Source organism: Octopus sinensis, linkage group LG4, assembly GCF_006345805.1.
Source record: "Octopus sinensis linkage group LG4, ASM634580v1, whole genome shotgun sequence".
NCBI lineage: Eukaryota > Metazoa > Mollusca > Cephalopoda > Octopoda > Octopodidae > Octopus > Octopus sinensis.
Window position 1 is genome coordinate 92139854 of NC_043000.1, and position 24832 is coordinate 92164685.

A 24832-nucleotide genomic window follows, 5' to 3' on the forward strand; every position below is an offset into this window, starting at 1 on the left:
ATTAGCAGCAGAAAGTTATTGTCTATTTATACAAGAATGGTTGTTTTGTTCAAGACTTTGTCAGTCAAGAAAGAGTAGAAATGCTATAACTAACTTGCATGATCTCTGGCAGGAGAAAGGAAGGAAGCAAGCACAATTTGTTGTTTATTTTCATATGAAGAAACACCTCGAAGTATTGGAATATCCTCAATCCACAAATCTGGTTTGAATGTTCAAGATATTGTGGATTCTGCCAAAGGTAGCTAACAAGGACCTGATGGTCCTTATGATATCAAAATGGTTAACTCAATTAAGTCTGAGCTTGTAGTGTAAACGAGGAAATAATGTCAGGACTCTAGTTTGAAAGATAACACAAACAAGATGGATGAAAAATGCAGACCATAAGAAGTTGAAATGAAATGGTTTTGATAGACCTGGAAATTTTGGACTTCATAAATAAGATGACAAAAGGAAATAAATATTACTGCGGACATGCACAAACCATATAGCTAACTTGTGGAGAAAATCAAACATTAAAAAAAATCACTGTGAAGAAAATGAAAACATTTTCTTTTCATGTTCAACCACGCTTGTACAAATGTTCATCCGTTAACTATCATAAAGCTTTTAATGTTCTAGCTATGATACACATTTTAAGTCTGTGGATTATAGATATATTTTCCTTTACTGAGAACTGAAGTTCATCTCTGCTTTGATCTAGGTTGGTTGCTATACATCTTGTTGCTCTGATAACATTATCAAATCTGAACATATATTTTTGATATTTAAAAAAAAAATCACATATGGCAGGAATTCTTTGAATGTTTTCTTTTTATTAACCACATTAATATAAAATGGGTAATTATCTTGAAGAACAAATCATGTCTTTATCGTTTTGTCTCTGATAACAATGTCAGGTCGACTGTGCATTACTTTAACATTGATATTTATTTTACGTTTCTTACAATACTATTATGTATGCCTTAACGCATATTTTTTCCTATTTTTTTATTTTTGTATTCTTTCAATTTGCCTAATAAGTGTTTTACTATAAAACAAGTTTCACTAACTAGAATTTAGAAAATATCAAAACAGGTAGAGCCGTAGAGTGAACTTAAGAAAAGTCTTGCATATTTTTACAGTCTTTGGCATTGTGCCAAGACAAACGAAATCAATATTGCCGCTGATGTTGAATTATTACACACAATGTTAAAAAGAAGGCAGCAATATTACTTACAAATACACACACACACACACACACACACGTGTGTGGTATATGTATAAAAGCTTGTAAATGTGTGTGCATGTGTTCATTATATACATATACTCACATACATATATGCATATGCATTTACCTATATAATATATACACATATACACAGATATATACATATATATGTATGTATGTGTGTATATATACATATATATATATATATATATATATATATATATACATGTATATAATATATGTACATATATGTACACATGTATATGATATACGTGCATATATGTACACATATATCCAAACACACTCACATATATATATACAGACATTTACATATGTATATACATGTATCTATATATATATACACACATATGTGTGTATATATACATATACATACATACATATATATGCATATATGTGTATATATATATATGTACATATATATATATGTACATATATATATATATATATATATACACATATATATGTGTATGTATATATACATACACATATATATACATATATGTATGTATATATATATGTATATTTATATGTGTGTAGATATACATCTGTATATATCTATATATATATATGTGTTTGTGGGTGTGTGTATAATTATGTGTGTGTGTGTGTGTATATATATATGTGTGAGTTTGTGTATTACAAGCCAGTCAGTTATAATAAATGACTACCAGAAATGATAAAGTAGTAAGATTAATTGTAACAAATATTACATGTAATGGTGTCCCATAAATCTTACGCTCCACGCTCACTGAATTTCTGTGTGTTATTAAATTCCACTAAAACATGGCCTCTCATCTTTATTGTTATGCAACTAAGTATTAATAATACCAAGTTATGAATTGGTGTGACACATGAGCAACTAAGCTAATGGAGAAAACATTGCTATCATGAGACAGTTATTGCTCTTCTTTGCGGTCGTCGCTGTTTCGATAGCACTGATGTTTTCTCCATTGACTGCAACAATGATTATATTTTACAGTTTCAAGGTCAGTGGAACTGAAGGAAACACTGAAGAGAGACAGAGACAGAAACAGAGGCAGAGGCAGAGACTGAAACAGAGAAAGAGATATAAAGGGAGACAGATAGGTAGGTAGATAGGCGGGTATGTAGGAAGGTGGAAAGAAATATAGATAGATAGATAGATAGAGAGATAGATAGGGAGAGAGAGAGAGGGATAGATAGACATATAGATAGATAGACAGACAGGCAGGTAGAGAGACAGACAGACACACAGATAGATAAAAAGGACTGACAGATAGATGTATAAATAGACAGATAGCTAGCTAGCTAGAGAGATAGACAGAGAAACAAAACAGAAAGACAGACAGACAGACAGACAGACAGATAGATAGATAGATAGATAGATAGATAGATAGATGATGATGATGGATATGTAGATAGTTAACCAGGCAGAGAAACAGACAAATAGATTGATAAATAGACAGAGGCAGACAGATAGATAGATAGTATAGCTAAAGAAATATATAGATAGACAGACAGATAAATTGATAGACAGACTGACAGATAGATAGGTAGATAGATAGATAGGTAGGTAGGTAGATAGACAGACAGACAGGCTGAGAGATAAACAAGGAAGTTAAGAGATTCACAGACTTTAAGCTACTTAGAATGATGTTTTGCTTTGTTGAATTTGAAATTATTCTAAGGCTTTTTTTTCTGCTGTTCATATTCATGGAAGTCAATAAAATCAATGATAAAATATGTCACCTAATAAAATAAATACCAGTATAATTCTGGGATTAATTTAGTTTGGGCATGGCTGTATTGTAAGACGCTTGCTTTCCAATCGCATGATTCTGGGTTCAGTCCCACTGTGTACACCTAGGGCAAGTGTCTTCTACTATAGTCTCTGGTTGACCAAAGCCTCATGAATAGTTTTGGTATATGGAGACTGAAAGAAGCCTGTTATATATACATATATATATATATATGTATATATCTACGTGTGTGTGATTTTATATATGTGTTTGTTCCACCACCACTGCTTGACAACCGGTGTTGGTTTGTTTACATCCCTGTAACTTAGGGGTTCAGCAAAAGAAACCAATAGAATAAGAGCTGAGCTAAAAAAAATAACTACTTGGGTCGATTTGTTCACCTAAAACCCTCCAAAGCAGTGCTCCATCATGGCCACAGTCAAATGACTAAAACGTAAAAAAATAGATGAATATAAAAAATATATATTTAATGATTTGTCTTCCTTGTTTTAAATATGTGCCAAATGCATGCTAGTTTGTCCGTGGATGGCTCTTGTTGCCCAAAAAGTTTTATTATGAGAAATAGTTGCTTGAGGTTCTCTTAGCTTTCTGGAGAAAGCCACTCTATGAGTGGTCTCCCTTGATTCTCCTGATGATACAACTTAGCTGTTACTTAGAAAGAAAGAGTTGGAGATAGTTGCATAGATAGATATGTAGGTAAATAGATCCAGAGTGAGAGATATATATATAGAGATAGATAGATAGATAGAGAGAGAGAGAGAAAAGATCTTGTTGTTATTTTTCTTGTAGGTTTTCTTCTTTCTTCCTCCTCCTTCTCCACCCTCTCCTCTTTTCTTGGAAAATAGAACTTTGAAAGTTTCTTACTGTTCAGACTGATCTTTTTTCAATTTTCTGTGCCTTGCTCTAAGTCACATCCATTTCTCTCATCTTATTTCAATTATTCTCTTCTGGCTGTTCTGTGACCATTCCAGGCTTTCATTTTCCAGGTGATATCTGCCATCAGATTACTTTTGATATGAAATTAGAGAAATAAATGAACAAGAATTAGATAATCAGCTTCATTAGCTTACAGCTGCTTCTGCTATAAGATGTAGTGAATTCAGAGATGAGTGGTTGTGCATCATTTTGCACCTCCTTCGATGATGTCCTAGCCTATTCTAACAGCATGAATTAAACCATCTGAGTTGTTGGCAGTATATTTCAAAGAAACACACCATTGCAATTAATTTGACATACTTTGAATGAGAAAGCCATTCAAGGTTCCAGCAAGATGGGGCAACTGCTCATACTGCAAGAGAAACAATGCAGTTACTATGGCAGTGCTTTGGGGAGAGAATAATCTTCCACTACGGTAATGTCAACTGGCCTTCACATTCCCTAGACTTGACTAGCCCAGATTTTTCTTGTGGGGATGCCTGAAAGGAGGGTTTACGTCAACAAACCAGAGACCCTGGTGCAACTGAAGGAGAACATCAATAGAGAAATCAGAGAAATGGGGGTTTGAAACTCTTGAGGGTGTTGTGGTGCAAGTTTTGGAAAGAGCACCAGTGTGCAAAGCCGAAAATGACTGCCATTTAAACAATGACGTTTTTCATATCTAATGTAGTGGTGTTGCAAAATTTGACTTGTGCATATTAATTTCCATTTTCCTTTATATAGTATCAAAATTTCATGCATCTATTTGTAAAGTTAAGGAAGTTATTAAAAATTGAAACCCATCAGTGACTTTTGAGACACTCTGTAGAAGCTAGGTGAAGGCAGAAATGCAACAGAAAAAAGGAATATAGATAATTAGGATACATCATATATAAACAAATATAAGTTAGTTTTTGAAGTGTTGAAATGTATTGTAGAACAAGTAGAAAGATATACTTTTCAACACGTAAATACTGAACAGTCTATATAAAGGATAAAATCCTTTTTATATACTCTTTTACTTGTTTCAGTCATTTGACTGCGGCCATGCTGGAGCACCACCTTTAATTGAGCGACTAGACCCTGGGACTTATTCTATTGGTTTCTTTTTGCCGAACCGCTAACTGACGGGGACATAAACACACCGGCATCGGATGTCAAGCGATGTTGGATGGGACAAACACAGACACACAAACATGCACGCACACATACATACATATATATATATACATATATACGACTGGCTTTTTTCAGTTTCTGTCTACCAAATCCACTCACAAGGCTTTGGTTGGCCCAAGGCTGTAGTAGAAGACACTTGCCCAAGGTGCCACGCAGTGGGACTGAACCCGGAACCATGTGGTTGGTAAACAAGCTACTTACCACACAGCCACTCCTGCGCCTACTGTTCAGTATTTACATGTTGAAAAATAATTAAGATGTTAATCAATGTATAAACTGTTTATTTGTTTACTAAATCATTGAAATTACAGTGTTTCATGTGTATTATAGGCACAGGAATGGCTGTGTGGTAAGTAGCTTGCTAACCAATCACATGGTTGGTAAAAGAAGCTATAAAAACCATACCAGAACAGAAACTGGAGCCTGGTGCAGTCTTCGCCAAGCCAACTTCTGTCAAACCGTCTGACCCATGCCAGCATGGAAAGCAGACGTTAAATGATGATGATATGTATATATAGCATATATAAGTAATATTAATGAATATGCATGTGTCTGTGTATGTATATATACGTATACACAACATGTATTAATGTATATATCTATGTGTATGAATATATACAGGGCACACAGCATTTGTTTTCTATGCATTTATAGTTGACTATATGAATATATTTATAAATACAGATAATAATTTGCACACATGAGTAAATATATGGACATATAAGTGTTATGTTTATGTCTTGTTACAAATATACAGATGTATAGACAGATATATTAAGATGTGTGTGTATGTATAAGTGCTTGTTTGTGTGTGTATGTATATACATACATATATGTGTGTGTATGTATTTATACGTATGCATATATACCCTTATTTATAGATATAGATATATGTATAGATACAAAGATAAATAGATAGATAGATTATCATCACCATCATTATCGTTTAACGTTCGTTTCCCATGCTGGTATGGGTTGGACAGTTTGATTGAGGCCTGGAAAGCCAGCGAGCTGCACCAGGCTCCAAACTGGCAATGTTTCTACAGCTGGATGCCCTTCCTAATGCCAACCGCTCCAAGAGTGTAGTGGATGCTTTTACATGCCACCAGCATGGGAGCCACGTTTGGATGATGCTTTATAAATAAATATGTACAAATATTCACATACATGTGTGTGTATGTTTGTATGGGTTTCTGTGTGTTTATGTATGTACAGAAATTCATAGACAGTTATTATGTATCTAATAATTTTAGAACTCAATAATTATCATAGGTGTAAATGAAAAATTTAATGATATAACAGGGATTTCTCATATACACATACATAGTCGTACATGCTCATGCATGTACCTGTATATATTTGTGTGTGTGTGTGTGTGTGTGTCTGTGTGTGTATATATATAAACAAAGACAGGTGTAGGAACAACAAACGAGTGTATTAGTTTGATGCACTGGAAAAACAGAAAGGTCTTTTATGTTTCGAGCCTATGCTCTTCGACAGAAAGGAACAAGAGGAAATAGAAAGAGAATAAAAAAAATCTGTTGAGCTCAGTAGTCCAACATATATACGTGTTTATATGTATGGTTATATATATATATATATAGATAGATACATAATATATATATAATATATATATATATATAATATATATATACATATATATATATATGTGGTATATATATGTGTATATATATATATACATACATATATTTATATATATATACATATATAAATATATACATATATATATATATAATATATATATATGTGTATATATATGTATATATATATATGTATATATATATATGTACATATATATATGTGTGTATATATATATGTGTATATATATATACATACATATATTTATATATATATACATGTGTGTATATATATATATGTATATATATATACATATATTTATATATATACATATTTAAATATATGTACATATATATACATATATATACATATGTATACACATATATATACACACATGTTTATATGTATGCTTGTGTATGTATGTATGTATGTATTACATAGAAAGAAGGACAGACAGATTCACTTATGTCTACACATGCAAAAATATTTGTGCACATGTGTGTTTTTGTGCGTGTGTGTTTATGCATAAGCACATTGATCTATCTATCTATATATATATTTGCATAATATCAGCCTCCCAATATTTTATACATATATATATACATACACACACACACTCACACACACACACACACACACACACACACACACACACACACACATATATATTATATATATTAGTATTCTTATTTATTTTAAGTACACAGCCAGATTTATGGAAGATTAGTTTTTAATGCAGACCTACCAAAATTGGTTTCCAAAATAAAAAAGTAAATTAAATAAAACCATAAAAATCCTAAAAAAAAGAACCCAGTAGTAGATAATATAATTTGTGGTTTATAAACTGAGGTCAATACATGCTATGTCTGAGTATAAATACTATAAGTTTTTTTTTTTGTTTAAAAACTGTTTTTCCTTAGCTTCAAATGAAGAATTACTATATTTACATACTTACATTTCATTTTTGTTATATAGTATTTTCATTATTGTTATTATTATTATTATTGCTGTTGTTGTTGTTAGAATCTATACTGTTGTTTTTTGTTGGTGTTGTTGTTCTTTACACTTTTTTTTTAGTTAATTGCAATAACCCAAATGTCTCTCTCTTAACAAATAATCACTTACAGCAATAGGTTATAAGTTTATACATAATGCACACGGACTATTATCACTTAATATAACAATAATATTCATGTTTTCATTTCATTTCATTGCTTTATATATCTTTAATATACATACATACATATATGTATATATATATATATATATATATATATATATATATGTATGTTTGTGTATATGTGTCTATATGTGCCTGTATGTATATATATATATATATACACATAAATACATACATATGTGTATATATGTATATTTATATATATACATACATATATATATGTATATACATGCATATACATGCATATATAAATACATATATACATAAATACACACACATGCACACACAGATGCATGCATATGTATACATGCACACACACATATACGTACATATATAAATACACACACCCACACACACATATCATCATCATCATTATAAACATTCTGTTGCCTCTTCACAGTGAAGATCTTTATTAACATCTTCCACTGCAACTACCTACCATATTTCTCTTTATATATTTTTCTAATATTCTGTCATCACTATCATCATCAGCAGCATTCCTAACCTCCTCCTACTCCTTGTGTTCTTCCTTCCTACATCACCACCAACACCAGAACTACCACCACCACCACCACCACTATATTGTCATTACCATCATCATTATCATTGTTGTGATCAATAATCTTAATGTCCATTTTGTGATAATATAACAGGTTGGATGGATAGATACATTTTTGCAAAGTTTTTCTAGAACCATCTTGTTTTTCATTTGTTTTCATTAATGGTGAGACGAATTTTAATGAGTGACACTTTGAGTTCAAATCCATTGCAGTCATTTTGATCAGTTTTACTTAATTCTTTTGTATGTAAGTCAGTTTTATTTGCTCATCTGTGGAGTTAATTACAACAAGTCAATGACAGAACTTTTCGCTAGTTGCTCAACCAAACAGAAGCAAGAGCAAAATTATCCCTACAAACCACGCCCTAAATATCTGAAACAGGACAAACATAAAAGCAACAACACTAGATATAATGGTCCTTGATACAAATCTTCTCTTCGTCCTCATCATCGTCGTCATCATCTTCATCATCGTCGTCATCATCGTCATCATTATCATTATTCTTATCATTATCATCATCAAAGTAGTGTGTTCTTAGTAAACATGCATGTCTGAGCATTATAATGCAAAAAATATGTGGTTGTGTCATATAACCTTGCACCATTATCCTATCTACTTGTAGAGCTTCTGTAAGTGTGTTTGTGCGTGTGTGTGTGTGTGTGTATGTGCATGTGTGTGTATGTGCGTGTGTGTGTGTATGTGTGTATACACCAGTATTGGTTTGTTTATGTTCCAATAACTTAACAGTTCAGCAAAAGAGATTGATAGAATAAGTACTAGGCTTTAAAAGGCAATAAGTCCTGGGGTCGATTTGTTTGACTAAAACCCTTCAAAGTAATGCTTCAGCATGGCCACATTCAAATGACTGAAACAAGTAAAATATATATTTATATATATTTTGGCTGAGGAATAATTCATGAGCGTTTTTTTTTTAAATTTATTTTAAACAAAACACTACAACAAATTAATCAATAATATACTCTCCATTGTTGTTTATATGTGAATCAACAATGTAACCATGAGGTTGTTGTAATCTGATGAGCTAGCTAGCTTTCTTTGCACTGATTTGTGAATATACAATTGTATTGTATAATGCATAGCATGCACATTAGTGCAAACATCTAAACATAATTTATTTATACTAAAATTATTATTACATGATGAAGGCTTTGAAACAGCTGTAATCCTAAAGATGACATGCGGTTAAATAACTATATTCATTTCTCATACCACCTCTCATTTTATGGTTTATATATATATATAGATTGGTATGATCAGTAAAAATAAAGATATGTTGTTTCATATTAATTAAGGTGCTGGGTCAAAGTTCAGGGAGTTGACCATCTTTAATGTTAACAGAAAATAGGTGCAAGTGTAGCTGTGTAGTAAGAAGCTTTCTTTCCAACCACATGGTTTCTGGTTCAGTCCCACTGTGTGGCACCTTGGGCAAGTGTCTTCAACTATACCTTTGGGCTGGTCAAAGACTTTTGAGTAGATTTAGTAGACAGAAACTGAAAGAAGATCATCGTATATATATATTCCAACTGCCAATTCTACTCACAAGACTTTGGTCAGTCTGAAACCATAGAAGACACTTGCTCAAGGTGCCACACAATGGGACTGAACCTGGAATCACGTGGTTGAGAAGCAAGCATCATATCACACAGCCACACCTGTACCTATTTGTTTCATGTTTCTTTTAATGAGAAGAGAAGGCAGTGTCTATGACCTGTCAAAGAGGCCTTGAAAACTAATGGGAAGGAGGAATGTATTTTTAAACTGAAAAATGGGCCCAAATCCTTGTAAGAGAACGTACCTCCTAAAGCACCCAAAAATGTTAGATGATGGTGCTAAACTGGGTAACAATGTAAGTCTGCTACCCAAATGAGACATAATGGGATTTGAACCCAGGATGCAAACGACCAGAACTAATATTGCAAGGCATCTGATCTAACATTTTTACAATTTCTAATCATCCATTATCTTTGTTTAGTACTGTTTTTTTTTCTTTAATGACAATGAAAGGATGAAGACAAAATTTGATCTTGGCCAGATATGAGATTGGAGTACAGTTTCTGTGTTGCCAGCTTAATTCATTAGAATGACTGCTACAATATCCATAAAAACCAACTCAACATAGTTTGATGGAAAAATCCATTGCAGTTATTGATTTCATAGTTGTTATTGATTAATCTCAGATCAGTCCTGATGAAGCCACAAATCAGATCTATGATCAAAGAACATCCAGCCATCTTCTAAAAGATATTTTATTAATTTTTTTTTCTGGCACAGTGTGTTAAGGTTTACATTTCTCAATGTGACCTTTCATTGTTAACTTGTTGGCTTATATCATGTGAAATTTATTTAGTAATTCTGTTGTGTCTGGGGAGAGTCATTCTCTTTTAGTGCCTTATAATTTAACACACTCACCGGTAAAATTTCTTCTTAATTCTTATTTTTATTTTCTAAACTTTTCACTGCGTGTTGCAACCTTTTCAATAGTCTTGACTCCGTCCGTTATTTACACTGCTGCATTCCCTTTTGTTTGTATGTGCGCATGTGTGTGGAGGGAATGCAGCAGTGTAAATAACAGACAGAGTCAAGACTATTGAAAAGGTTGCAACACGCAGCGAAAAGTTTAGAAAATAAAAATAAGAATTAAGAAGAAATTTTACTGGTGAGTATGTTAAATAATAAGGCACTAAAAGAGAATGACTCTCCCCAGACACAACAGAATATGCTTCAACACACGAACTCATATAAAGAATCTTGCAAACCAAATCCCAAAACAAAATTATTTAGTAATTGTTTTTCTATAAGTCAAGCAACCGTGAAGAGGTCATTTCACTGGTTTCTCTCCTCAGCACTTTTCTTCCATCATAACAAGAGTGTAATTAAGTGTCACAACTTCAGTTGGGGCTTTTAATTTATACATCCAATCATAAAGTGCAGGCATGGCTGTGTAGTTTAGAAGCTTGCAATCCAACTACTTGGTTTTGGGTTCAATCCCACTGCATTGTATCTGGAACAAGTGCTGTAGCCCCAGGCTGATCAAAGCTTTGTGAGTGAATTTGGTAGAAAGAAACTGAAAGAAACCTAGATATTTGCATGCATGTGCATGTGTATGCATGTGTGTACATGTGCGTGTGAGTGCATATGTGTGTGCAAGTGTGTGTATGTGTGTTTGTGTGTGTATGTGTGTGTGTGAGCATGTATATGATGTGTTTGTGTCATGACATCACAGGATAGTTATAAATGGGCGTCACTGTTATCCATTGTTTCTAATCTTCTGTGAAAAATACAGTCTAACCAATGGGGAAATATGTTGTAGGTAACAGGAAAGGCATCCAACCATAGAAAATTTTGCTGCAACAAAATTCCATCTGACACTTGCAACAATGGAAAAATGGATTATACAATGATGATGATAACGACGGCGATGACGACGATAATGGGGCAGTGGTGGTGGTGATGATGATGATGATAATGGGACAGTGGCAATAACGACGATGATAATAGGCCAGTGGTGATGACAGTGAAGATGATAGTGGGCAGTTATGATGATGATGGGTGTGGTGGTGGTGGTGGTGGTGATGATACTCTTTTACTTCATTCAGTCATTTGACTGTGGCCATGCTGGAGCACTGCCTTTAGTCGAGCAAATCGACCCCAGGACTTATTCTTTGTAAGCTTAGTACTTATTCTATCAGTCTGTTTTGCCAAACCGCTAAGTTACAAGGATGTAAACACACCAGTATCGGTTGTCAAGCAATGCTGGGGGGACAAACACAGACACACAAACATATACACACACACACATACATATATACGACGGGCTTCCTTCAGTTTCCGTCTACCGAATCCACTCAAGGCTTTGGTTGTCCTGAGGCTATAGTAGAAGACACTTGCCCAAGGTGCTACGCAGTGGGACTGAACCCAGTACCATGTGGTTGGTAAGCAAGCTACTTACCACACATGATGATGAGGCGGGGGATTCTTTAAATCTGTATTCTTTTAGTACAAAGTGATAACTAATACCATATCTTTATGTGTGATACATAATATAAACGACCAGCTCCATCATAATCAAAATCTTCAGATACACCCACACGTATATGCAATGAAACTAGCAAGAATTTGGTACAAAAAAGTTATTTTCAGGCCAGACCATATTGTTATAGAATTTATGTAGAGCATCATATATAACTCCTAAAGAATCAATCCCACCACATAGTCATCTAAAATCCAGTACAGTTCTTGCATCATTATCAGTTTCTCCTTAGTATTTCGTCTGTCTTTACGTTCTGAGTTCAAATTCCGCTGAGGTCGACTTTGTCTTTCATCCTTTCAGGGTCAATAAATTAGGTACCAGTTGTGTACTGGAGTCAATGTAATCAACTGGCCACCTACCCCAAAATCTCGGGCCTTCTGCCTAGAGTAGAAATGAACATTTAGGTGGTGAGCTGACAGAAATGTTAGCGCACAGGGTGAAATGCTTAGCGGTATTTGTCTTTATGTTCTGAGTTCAAATTCTGCCAAGGGCAATTTTGCCTTTCTTCCTTTCGGGGTCGATAAATTAGATAACAGTTGCATTTTTGGGGTCGATCTAATCGACTGGCCCCCTCCCCCCAAATTTCGATCTTGTGCCTAGAGTAGAAAAGATTATCAGTTTCTCCTTGAAACTGTTGTTACAGATGTGCAAAATCTAAAACAACAAAAAAAAAAGAGCTCAAAAAGCACGTCTCAGATGTCCTAAACAATGATCTCCTTCCTGTTTTATTCAATGTAGTGAAACTCTTTTCTATGACCTTCACAAGTTTGGTACTGTCTAGAATCCATTGAAATAGTAAATGATATGGCTTTATAAAAATCTCACTTGAATATTAATGCATGTGTGTTATAAGTGTATATGTGGATAATCTGGTACATTTAAGCAAGTAAACATGTCTACATACATACATACATACATACATACAAATGTATATATATGTATATATATATACATTTGCATGTGCATATATATATATTTAATCTAAATGTTTAATTTATACAGGAGTGTGTTTATTAAATACTGCCATCTGTATATGTGCAAATATATATATATGTATATAGCTGTTTAATCATTGTGTGTGTGTGTGAGAGAGAGAGAGAGAGAGAGAGAGAGGATCTGTGTGTACATGAGTGTATACACCATGCATGTCTAAGTGCAAATGTGTATGTGTCTACCAAGAAATGTATATTTTTTGTTGTAAGTGAATGCATGCATAGGCACACATGCACACACTAATATATACATACGTAAATATATAGATGTATAGATCTCTATCTTTATCTATATATCTGTGTATCTATCTATCTATCTGCCTGTCTGTCTGTCTGCCTGCCTGCCTGCCTGCCTGCCTGCCTGTCTGTCTGTCTGCTCTCTCTCTCTCTCTCTATATATATATATATAAATATATGGATTTATGTGCTATGTATACATTCATTAACAACTAGAAATATACACACACACACATACATATATGTAAATACATACACAGACACACGTATATACATACATGTCTGTATATATATATATATATATGTATGTATGTATGTATGTATCTATCTATCTATCTATCTATCTATCTATCTATCTATCTATCTATCTATCTATCTATCTATACATATATATATATATCAACACAACGCACACACAGATCACAGATGTATCAATAAAATTTGTAATGTTTTATACATTATTATATTCACCAAAGACACGGACAAAAATCTCTTCAATGGAATTACAGATTAATCACTGACATCTCCAGCACAAACAGCAAATAAACAGCCTCTATCTAAAATGTTTCTTGAGGAGATGAAAGAAAATATGTGATCCCTTTGTGTTTATTTATGACTTTTACTCACGTGCTGGATGTTAATCTTAAAAATACACATAAAATAAACATGATAAAAAAAAAAAAAATAGAATGGAAATTCTTGATTAATATCTTTATCGAACTTTTTTTAATTATCTTAGTCTTGTTGTTGATCTTGTTGTTATTGTTATTATTAGGATTATTATGATTGGTACTGTTATGATAATTACTTGTGAACATTAGCACACACAGTCTCCATACTGATATTTTTTGCACATACTTGTGTGTGTGTGTGTGTATTTATATATATATATTATATAAAATCTGTTCTGTCTATCTGTCTGTGTGTCTTCTAGGATCTTGGGCATCCTCCATCTGATTGCACTCAAATTTGATATGTAGATACCGACGGTATCAGGGCGTGTATAAGTCTTGAAAAAGTTACAAAAATCGATTCCAGGTGAGAATGCTATCAATAAAGCCGTGGGAACGTGCATTTGTAAAATCGTTTTTCTTGGAATAGAAAAAGTTTATCTTTATTTCTTCTTTTGCTGGTGTCTCAAATTTAAGTTAAATCAGTGTTTCTCAAAGGGGTGGCCTATGGGACGGTCAGACAATTTTTTTGAGAAAACTTGGTTCAAATGTTTGACAACTCAACACTGTCCACTGGACGGTGGGGCAGCATTTTGCTTGCATATATATATATTCATATATATTTACACACATACATTATCATCATCATTTAATATGTTTTCCATGCTAGCATGGGTCAGATGGTTTGAAAGGAGGTGGCCGGCTGATGAGCTGTCCAGGTTTCATGTCTGATTTAGCATGGTTTGCTACAGTCAGATGCCCTTCCTAACTGCAACCACTTTACAGACTGTACTGGGTGCCTTTATGCAGCACCAGCATGGATGTGTTTATATGGCACCAGTACAGGTGCTTTTTACATGGCACCAGCACCTATGAGCTCACAAGATTAGTAATGCTCAGCTGAAGAGGGTTGCAAGGAGTAAGCTTATATGCAAGGACAACCATGCTTTTACTTAAACTGATGTGTCTTCTCAAGCACAGTAAACCACCAGGAGTCTCAGTTCCCTGTCATCCCCTCTGCGAGTCCCAACAATTGTAAATCCTTTCTCACTACTTCATCCGACATCTTCCTGGGTCTACCCTTTCCACATGTTCCCTCTACAATTAGGAATTGGTACCTCTTGATGCAACCCTCTCCATCCACACACATTACATGGCTGTACCAGCATGGTCTTCTCTCTTACATGCTACATCTGATGTTTTGTATACCCAAATTTTCTCTCAAATCAATTACACTCTGTCGTATATGCACACTTACATTACCTATCCAGCAGAGTTTATGCGTATACTATATATGTATATATATATATATATATATATATATATATATAAAGAGAGAGAGAGAGAGAGAGCTGATGAGCTAGAACTGTTGTTAGAGAATTGAACAAAATTCCAAATGATATTTTAAGGCAGCTAGCTGGTAGGAATAGTTAGCACGCCAACAAAATGCTTAGAGTCAATTCATTCATCTTCATATTGTGTATTCAAATTCTGTTAAGGTTAATTTTACTTTTCATTCCATTCAGGGTCGAGTATGAGGGGTCGATGTAATTGACTTACCTCTCCTGAAAAATTGCTGGCCTTGTGCCAAAATTTGAAACCAATATTTAGACAGGAGATGGTGAACTGGAACTATTGTTAGAATATCAGACAAAATTCCAAGCGGTATTTTAAGGCAGTGAGCTGGTAAAATTGTCAATTTTGGTTCATCTTTATGTTCTGAGTTCAAATTTCTCTGAGGTCAACTTTACATTTCTTCCTTTCAGGGTCGATAAAATAAGTACCAGTTGAGCACTGGGGTCAATGTAATTGACTTTTCAGCTACCTGAAAATGATTTGTGCCAAAATTTGAAATCAATATTTTAAAGGCTGCAAGATGGCAGAATCATTAACATGTTGGTTAAAGTGCTGAGCAGTAATTTGTCAGTCTGGATATTCTGCATTAAAATTCCACCAAGGAAGGATTTGCATCTCATCCCTTTCAGGGTTGAAAAAATAAGTTCCAGTAGAGCACTGGGTCGATGTAATTGACTAAGACAATGTCAATTCTAAAAATATATGAATGCGCAAGTAAAAAGCACCATTCAAGCATGATCGTTACCAGCATTGCCTTACTGGCACTTGTAGAAACTCTACCAGATCAAGATTGGAGGCTGGTGCAGCCATCTGGTTCGCCAGTCCTCAGTCAAATCATCCAACCCATGCTAGCATGGAAAATGATGATGATGATTTAAACAACAGAAAATGGTGAGCTGGAACTGTCATTAGAATATTGGGCAGAATTCAAAGCATTAATTTAAGGCTGTAAGATGAAAGAATCGTTAGCATGTTAGGCAAAATGCTTAGCAGCATTTTGTTCCTCTTTACGTTCTCAATTCAAATTTCTCTGGGTATTTCATCTGTCTTTACATTCTGAGTTCAAATTTCACCAAGGTCAACAAATTAAGTACCAGTTATATATATATATATATATATAATATATATATATATATAACTGGTACTTAATTATATATATATAATATATATATATATATATATATACTGGGGGGGGGGGGGCGATCTAATCGACTGGCCCTCTCCCTAAAAATTTCAGGCCTTGTTCCTACAGTAGTAAAGTTTAAATTTCTCTGAGGTCAACTTTGCTTTTCCTCCTTTCAGGGTTGTAAAAATAAGTTCCAGCCGAGTATTGTGGTCAATATATTCAACCTACTCACCCCTTCTATAATTGCTAGTCTTGGGCCAAAATTTGAAATAAATATTTAAATAACATTCCAATGTTCTCGCCTTTCTTTTCTTCACTTTCTTTCCCTACACCCAAATTTTCATAACTGCTATTATTTTGCATATGATTCTTGCATGCATAATTATTCATAACCATGCTGCATTGGTACTGTAGTTATAAATAAATATCTGTTATCCTTGTACCGTTATATAAACATTGTTAAGCTTGTCATAAAATTATTTACATTTCCTAGAGAAGTTATTAGCTTCTTAAATTTGGCAGCTTTAAAGGCAGAGTAAGCAATCCCTGTTGATCATTTAATGAAACAGGAAACTAATTGGTTCAATCTACTGTTAAAGCAACTGAAGTCTCTCTGGATTATTCATGGGGTGGATTTTCACTGCCAGTCTAATTACATTTTATTAAACACATCTGTCTACCCATATATCTGTTCATCTCCCTCTCTTTCTCTATTTGTGTACATACATACATGCGTACATACATACATACACAGATATATAATATATATATATATAAAGATACACACACACATATAGATACATACTCTTTACTCCTTTACTTGTTTCAGTCATTTGACTGTGGTCATGCTGGAGTACCGACTTTAGTCGAGCAAATCGACCCCAGGACTTATTCTTTGTAAGCATAGTACTTATTCTATCGGTCTCTTTTGCTGAACTGCTAAGTTACAGGGGATGTAAGCACACCAGCATCAGTTGTCAAGCGATGTTGGGGGACAAACACAGACACACAAACATATACACACAGACATACACATGTACATATATACATACATACGACAGGCTTCTTTCAGTTTCTGTCTTCCAAATCCACTCAAAGGGCTTTGCTCAGCCTGAGGCTATAGTAAAAGACACTTGCCCAAGGTGCAACACAGTGGGACTGAACCTGGAACTATGTGGTTCATAAGCACTCATATATGATATGTCTGTTCAAATATCACGATAGTATGAAATTATTAGTAGGTCTTTTGGTTGTGTATTTAATTCGATATATAGACATATGTGTATATGTTTGTGTGTCTGTGTTTGTCCCCCAACATCGCTTGACAACCTATGCTGGTGTGTTTACATCCCCGTAACTTAGCAGTTCGGCAAAAGAGACCGATAGAATAAGTACTAGGCTTCCAAAGAATAAGTCATGGGGTCAATTTTCTCGACTAAAGGCGGTGCTCCAGTATGGCTGCAGTCAAATGACTGAAACAAGTAAAAGAGTATAAGAGAGAGTATACATATATATATATATATACATGTATATGTGTGTGTGTTAGTGTGTATGTATGTGTGTGTATATGTATGTGTACGTCTGTGTGTATGGTTGTGTATGTATTTATATTTTTTAATTTTATTTTATCTAGTTTCAGCTCATGAGCTGTGGCCATGCTGGGGCACCGCCATATAATATATATGTATGTATGTATGTATGTATGTATGTATATATATATGCATATATCTATCTATTTATCTATCTGTGTGTGTGTGTGTGTGTGTGTGTCTGTGCGCATACGTAATGGCTAGAGTTTACACCCATAATTGCAAGGTCTTTGTTTTGATTCCTGGACCAAGCAGTGCATGGGGCACCTGAGGTAAACACTTCATTTTACATTGTTTTACATTCACTTCAGCATCTGACATGTGGCACACTTTTCACCTGTACAGGCAATGTTGATTTCATGGAGTGGAGTAAGCTAATATACAGCATAAACATTTGATCCCTGTAAACAAATCAACCAGGCACGTTGCTCAGCAAGAAATTGCGTAGCTCTCTTCAGTTGTCTACAACAGGAGAGTTCACCGTATATGTTTACACATATGTGAATGAATGTAAGTAAGTGTGTGTGTGTGTGCTTGTATGTATGCATTTATGTAATATGTATATGTGTGTTCATTGTATGTGTAAGCAGATATATGTAATGCTTTTGATATGAATGTATGCAAACTGACAAACATTTAATTAAAAGATCTTTCAATTCATATGGTTTATTTTCTCTTCATATAAACATGCACTTACAACCAGACACACTTTTATAATTTTTGTATGATACACATATATGTATCATCCTCTGTGTGTACATATATACACAGAGAAAGAAGGAGAAGTGGGTTTTGCTGATGAAATTTTAATTGTTGATGAATAAATGTCAATTTTGTTTTTTATTTATACAACGAATTTTCAAGGAATTGCAAATCCCTTAAGTAGGAAATTGAATATTTTAACTAGTTTCAAGCTGGAAATTCCTAAATAAATAACAATGGAAGTATCTGCAAGCCTTCACCAATTCAAATATCTTTCCTTTAAAATTTTCAACTGGCTTCAATATAATATTGTACTTCTCAGAGAGAAGCAGACTACAACTTCTTTAATAGAATTATAGAACATATATATATATATATATATATATATATATTATTATTATTATTATTATTATTCAGAAAACAACTACCTAAATCCTTTTATTTCCAGCATAAATGGATTTCATCAGGGAGGAAAAGAAGGGACAAATAAAGATATGAATAGTCCAAAAATAACATTAAACACTAAGTTTAAATATATAAGAGTGTACATAACATAAGCACACAGACATACACAAACACCCACTCATATGTACATACACTTATGCACAAGCACACTCTCACACATGCACATACACAAACACACATTGACATATACATACTCAGGTACATATACACTAGCATATACACATACACTAACATATACATATACACTAACATATACATATACACTAACATAAACATATGCCCATAGATATCTTCACATGTGCAGAAGCACTTGCATACGTGCACCCAAGCATGCACAAGCACAAAGATGTGACTCTTTCAATACAATTTCTCAATAGCATTCATTGTTCTTGTAAGATCAATTCATTAAGAGATCAAGCGAAATGTCATTGAAAAGCCATGTCAAAATAACAACTTAAATGTTTTGTAGCCCTATATTTATTGTTACTATCATAAAGAGACCTCCATCCTCATTATCCTTAAAGGATTTGTGATGTTTACATCTTTGTTGCCAATGTACGTGTCAGATATAGGAAAATCTGAAAGAGAACTCATTTATTTTCATCACTATATCATTATTATTTCATATATATATATATATATGAGTATATGTATATATGTATGTGTGTGTATATATATATATACATACATATATATATAAAACACACACACACATATATATATATAAATGTATACATGTGTGTGTGTCTGTGTATATATATATATATATATATATTATATATATATTATTATATATATATTATTATCATCATCTTCATTATCATCATTATTATTATCATTATTTTTGTTGTTATTATTATTATTTTTATTATTATTATTATTATCATTACTAATTGTTGTGACATTTCATTATGTTCATTATATAAATATTTCTATTTGTATGTATATTATTTATTTACTTATTTATTTATTTATTTTTTTGTCAGTTTTGGTTGGAAGGGTGGATTAAAATCCATGATTTGTCATACATCAAGTCTGATAAAATGAGGTTAATATTGTAATTAGAATAAGTGTAAGTACATGCTTGTAGCAATGCATACATATGTTCAGATAAAGAGAAATGCAGAAATAATACAATAATACAACTTGCATATGGGTATAAGCACATACACACACATACATGCATACATGCATACACATATATATATATAAATATATATATATATATATTATTATCATCATCTTCATTATCATCATTATTATTATCATTATTTTTGTTGTTATTATTATTATTTTTATTATTATTATTATTATCATTACTAATTGTTGTGACATTTCATTATGTTCATTATATAAATATTTCTATTTGTATGTATATTATTTATTTACTTATTTATTTATTTATTTTTTTGTCAGTTTTGGTTGGAAGGGTGGATTAAAATCCATGATTTGTCATACATCAAGTCTGATAAAATGAGGTTAATATTGTAATTAGAATAAGTGTAAGTACATGCTTGTAGCAATGCATACATATGTTCAGATAAAGAGAAATGCAGAAATAATACAATAATACAACTTGCATATGGGTATAAGCACATACACACACATACATGCATACATGCATACACATATATATATATAAATATATATATATATAATGTATTTAATCATGTATTTAATTATATATATATATATACACACACACACATGGCTATGATAAAACCTGCAAATGCATGTACATATTTTCAATTATACCATAAGATATAAAATATCATTAATCACCCCAGGAGACATTTAAATCAATATAGTTAATACTTCAGCAATGACAAAATAAAATACAAATAAATTTATGAACAAACAGTTAAAATACTAGGATTTCACTATACAAAGCATTAGAAATATATAGACGTACATTCGTATATATATATGTATATATATATATATATATATATATATACATACACTCACGCACAAACATATATACATTCATATATATGTATGTATATGTATATATACATATATATAAATTTACAGTAACTTTTCACAAATAAAACAACACAATCACATGTGTACTAAATAACAGAGAGAGTATTAAATATTAAAATATTTACATAATATAATAAATTTATCTCACGAAGACTTATACATGTTACTGAATGGTTTCATGTTCTTTTACTATATTTCCATCATCCATAATTTTTGTTGCATACTTTTTGTAACATCTCTAAGAGCTATAAATTGGATGAGGTAGTTTCATACCTCCAGTAATAGGCAATGATTGTTAATTGACCTTTCAAAACATGGAAGGCTTTTCAACACAAAACCGTTTAGTAGCATGAACTGGTTGTTATGAGACTAAATTTATTTTGTGCAATTGTTTGTAATGAGTATGTGCATCTGTCTTTCTGTCTGTATGTATGTGTGTGCATGCATCTGTGAGTATGTATATGTGTATGTGAAGGCACATGGCTTAGGGATTAGGGTATATTCGAATCACGATCGTTAAGCTGTGAGTTCAATTCTCTCTGAGGACTACGTTAAGTGTATGTGTGTCTGTGGAGTGCTCAGCCATTTGCATGTTAATTTCATGTGCAGGCTGTTCCATTGATCACATTGTCTGGTACCCTCATCACTGTAAGCAATGAAATGCCAGTTATGTGTGTATATGTACATATTGATATATGTGTGCATATGTATTTGTATATCTATGTATATATAAGCACAAGTATTTGTGTTTCGAATAGCAGACCATTAAGTACCAAGGTACCTGAAACTTTGCATCACAGGATATCGCTAATAATAAGGTCATAGTCTACACAACATTTCCTGATTTATTTCTTATTTCTTTATTGCCCACAAGGGGCTAAACATAGAGGGGACAAACAAGGATAGACAAAGGGATTAAGTCGGTTACATCGACCCCAGTGCGTAACTAGTACTTAATTTATTGGACCCCGAAAGGATGAAAGGCAAAGTTGACCTCGGTGGAATTTGAACTCAGAATATAACGGCAAACGAACTACCACTAAGAATTTCGCCCGGCAGGCTAGCGTTTCTGCCAGCTCGCCGCTTTTACCTGATTCCCTGATTTATTTCTAGCTGCCTGAAGGACCTCTAGGAGATTCTCCCCTTTGGATCCTCATTACTTACTTTTCATCACCATGTGGACCAACGAGGCAAACCAGGCCTCTATGCAGTCACCTGATATGTTTTTTCCTTTGTAAAAAGTTAATGAAGAAGAAAAATAGAAGGTGTAAATAGTAAGAGGTATTTCACTTAAAGTGAAGGGTAGATTATATGATGCTTGTGTGAGAACTGCAATGTTGTATGGTAGTGAGACATGAACCTTGAATGTAGAGGACTTGTGAAGACTGGAAAGACATTAAGCAAGCATATTTTGTTGGATGTGCAATATAAGTGTGTATGGACAACATATATATATATAAATGTGTGTGTGTATTTGTGTGTCTGTGTTTGTCCCCCCAGCATTGCTTTACAACCGATACTGGTGTGTTTACATCCCTGTAAGTTGGCAGTTTGGCAAAAGAGACTGATAGAATAAGTACTAGGCTTACAAAGAATAAGTCCTGGGGTCGATTTGCTCGACTAAAGGCAGTGATCCAGTATGGCCACAGTCAAATGACTGAAACAAGTAAAAAGAGTAAAAAAAAAAAAGAGTACACAACGTAGTGAACGTGGTGTTCACTATTCGAATATCGTGAATAGAGAACAACATAGTGAAGAACATAGTGTAAATGTGCTGAGAGCAAAACTGAACAGAATAGGCAGTAAATGTAGTGTGCAAGAAACAAGTTTATGCTGTTATAGATAAGCAATGCATATGATTAATGAGAGCTGTATAAAAACGTACTGATTGTTCAAAGTGAATGGAGCTTGTAAAAGAAGGAGACCTAGAAAGATATAAAGGCTGATTTCAGGACTGTGAACCTTGCAAAGGAGCATGATGACTGGTGATATGCAGTTCTATAGAAGACCTGTCTGTCACAACAAATCTGCATGCCATCATCTCCCTAACTGCTGTCCTTCTTTGATATCACTTATATCTTATGCTGCCTAAAGCTATTTTGTGGAGGTGCAATGGCCCAGCGGTTAGGGCAGCGGACTCACGATCGGAGGATTGCAGTTTCGATTCCCAGACCAGGTGTTGTGTATGTTTATTGAGCAAAAACACCTAAAGCTCCACGAGGCTCCTGCAAGGGGGTAGTGGTGACCCCTGTTGTACTCTTTCAACCCAACTTTTTCTCACTCTTTCTTCCTGTTTCTTGAGTATTGCTGCGATGGACTGGCGTCCTGTCCAGCTGGAGGGAACACGTACACCACAGAAACGAGGAAACCGGGCCCATGAGACTGGCTAGGCTTGAAAAGGGTGCATAAAATGTCATCCGACATTCATCCATTAACCAACTTCTCTCCATCCATACTGTCATTGATCATCCCCATCTAATGAGCCTCCCTTATTATCATACAACTCTCACCCTCCCTATGTACTACCTTTTCCTCTCCCTTTTCCACCTTCATTTTTTAGGCCTACTCAATATCATTTTTCTCTTGTCCTTCCCCTGTCTACTGCTTCATCATTACTATTCTGCTGTTCTGCACTGCCATTCATCTCTAACTCCTCTCTGGCACTCCTGGTGTTTCTGCTTCACTTATTTCTACTCACGTTGTACCTTGTAGGTCCAACCTGACACTTCACTAATTTTTATTACTTCCTAATTTCGCTCAATCACTCCTACCATCTTTTCTAAAATATGAGTTGTCATATGCCTTCACTACAGCAAGAAACCTGTTCTGCTTTGATATCTTACCTCATACTTTTAACCTGCTTTTATCCCTCATTTCTTAACTTAAAGTTACCCTCTTTGGATTAGTAGCCTTACGAACTGCATGGTGACTTCACTAGTACAAATGCTATGGAATAAGCACCAAGTACATGTTGTAAAGTAATTGGTGCAAGAAAGGACCTCAAACTGAGGAAACCATACCAGAGCAGACACTGTAGTATGATACAGTCCTTGAACTGTTTAATTAAGATATTTGCTGTCCAAAAATACCTGGATTCAGGTTTTGATAAAAAATACTTTCCCAATGTATAGCATAGTACATTGGGCAGGTATTTTTTTATTATAGCTCTGGAAGAAACCTCTTACACATGCATGCATATGTGTATGTTGTACAGCCTTTAAACGTGAGCACTCTGGGTTGAGGATTCCACAGGTCTG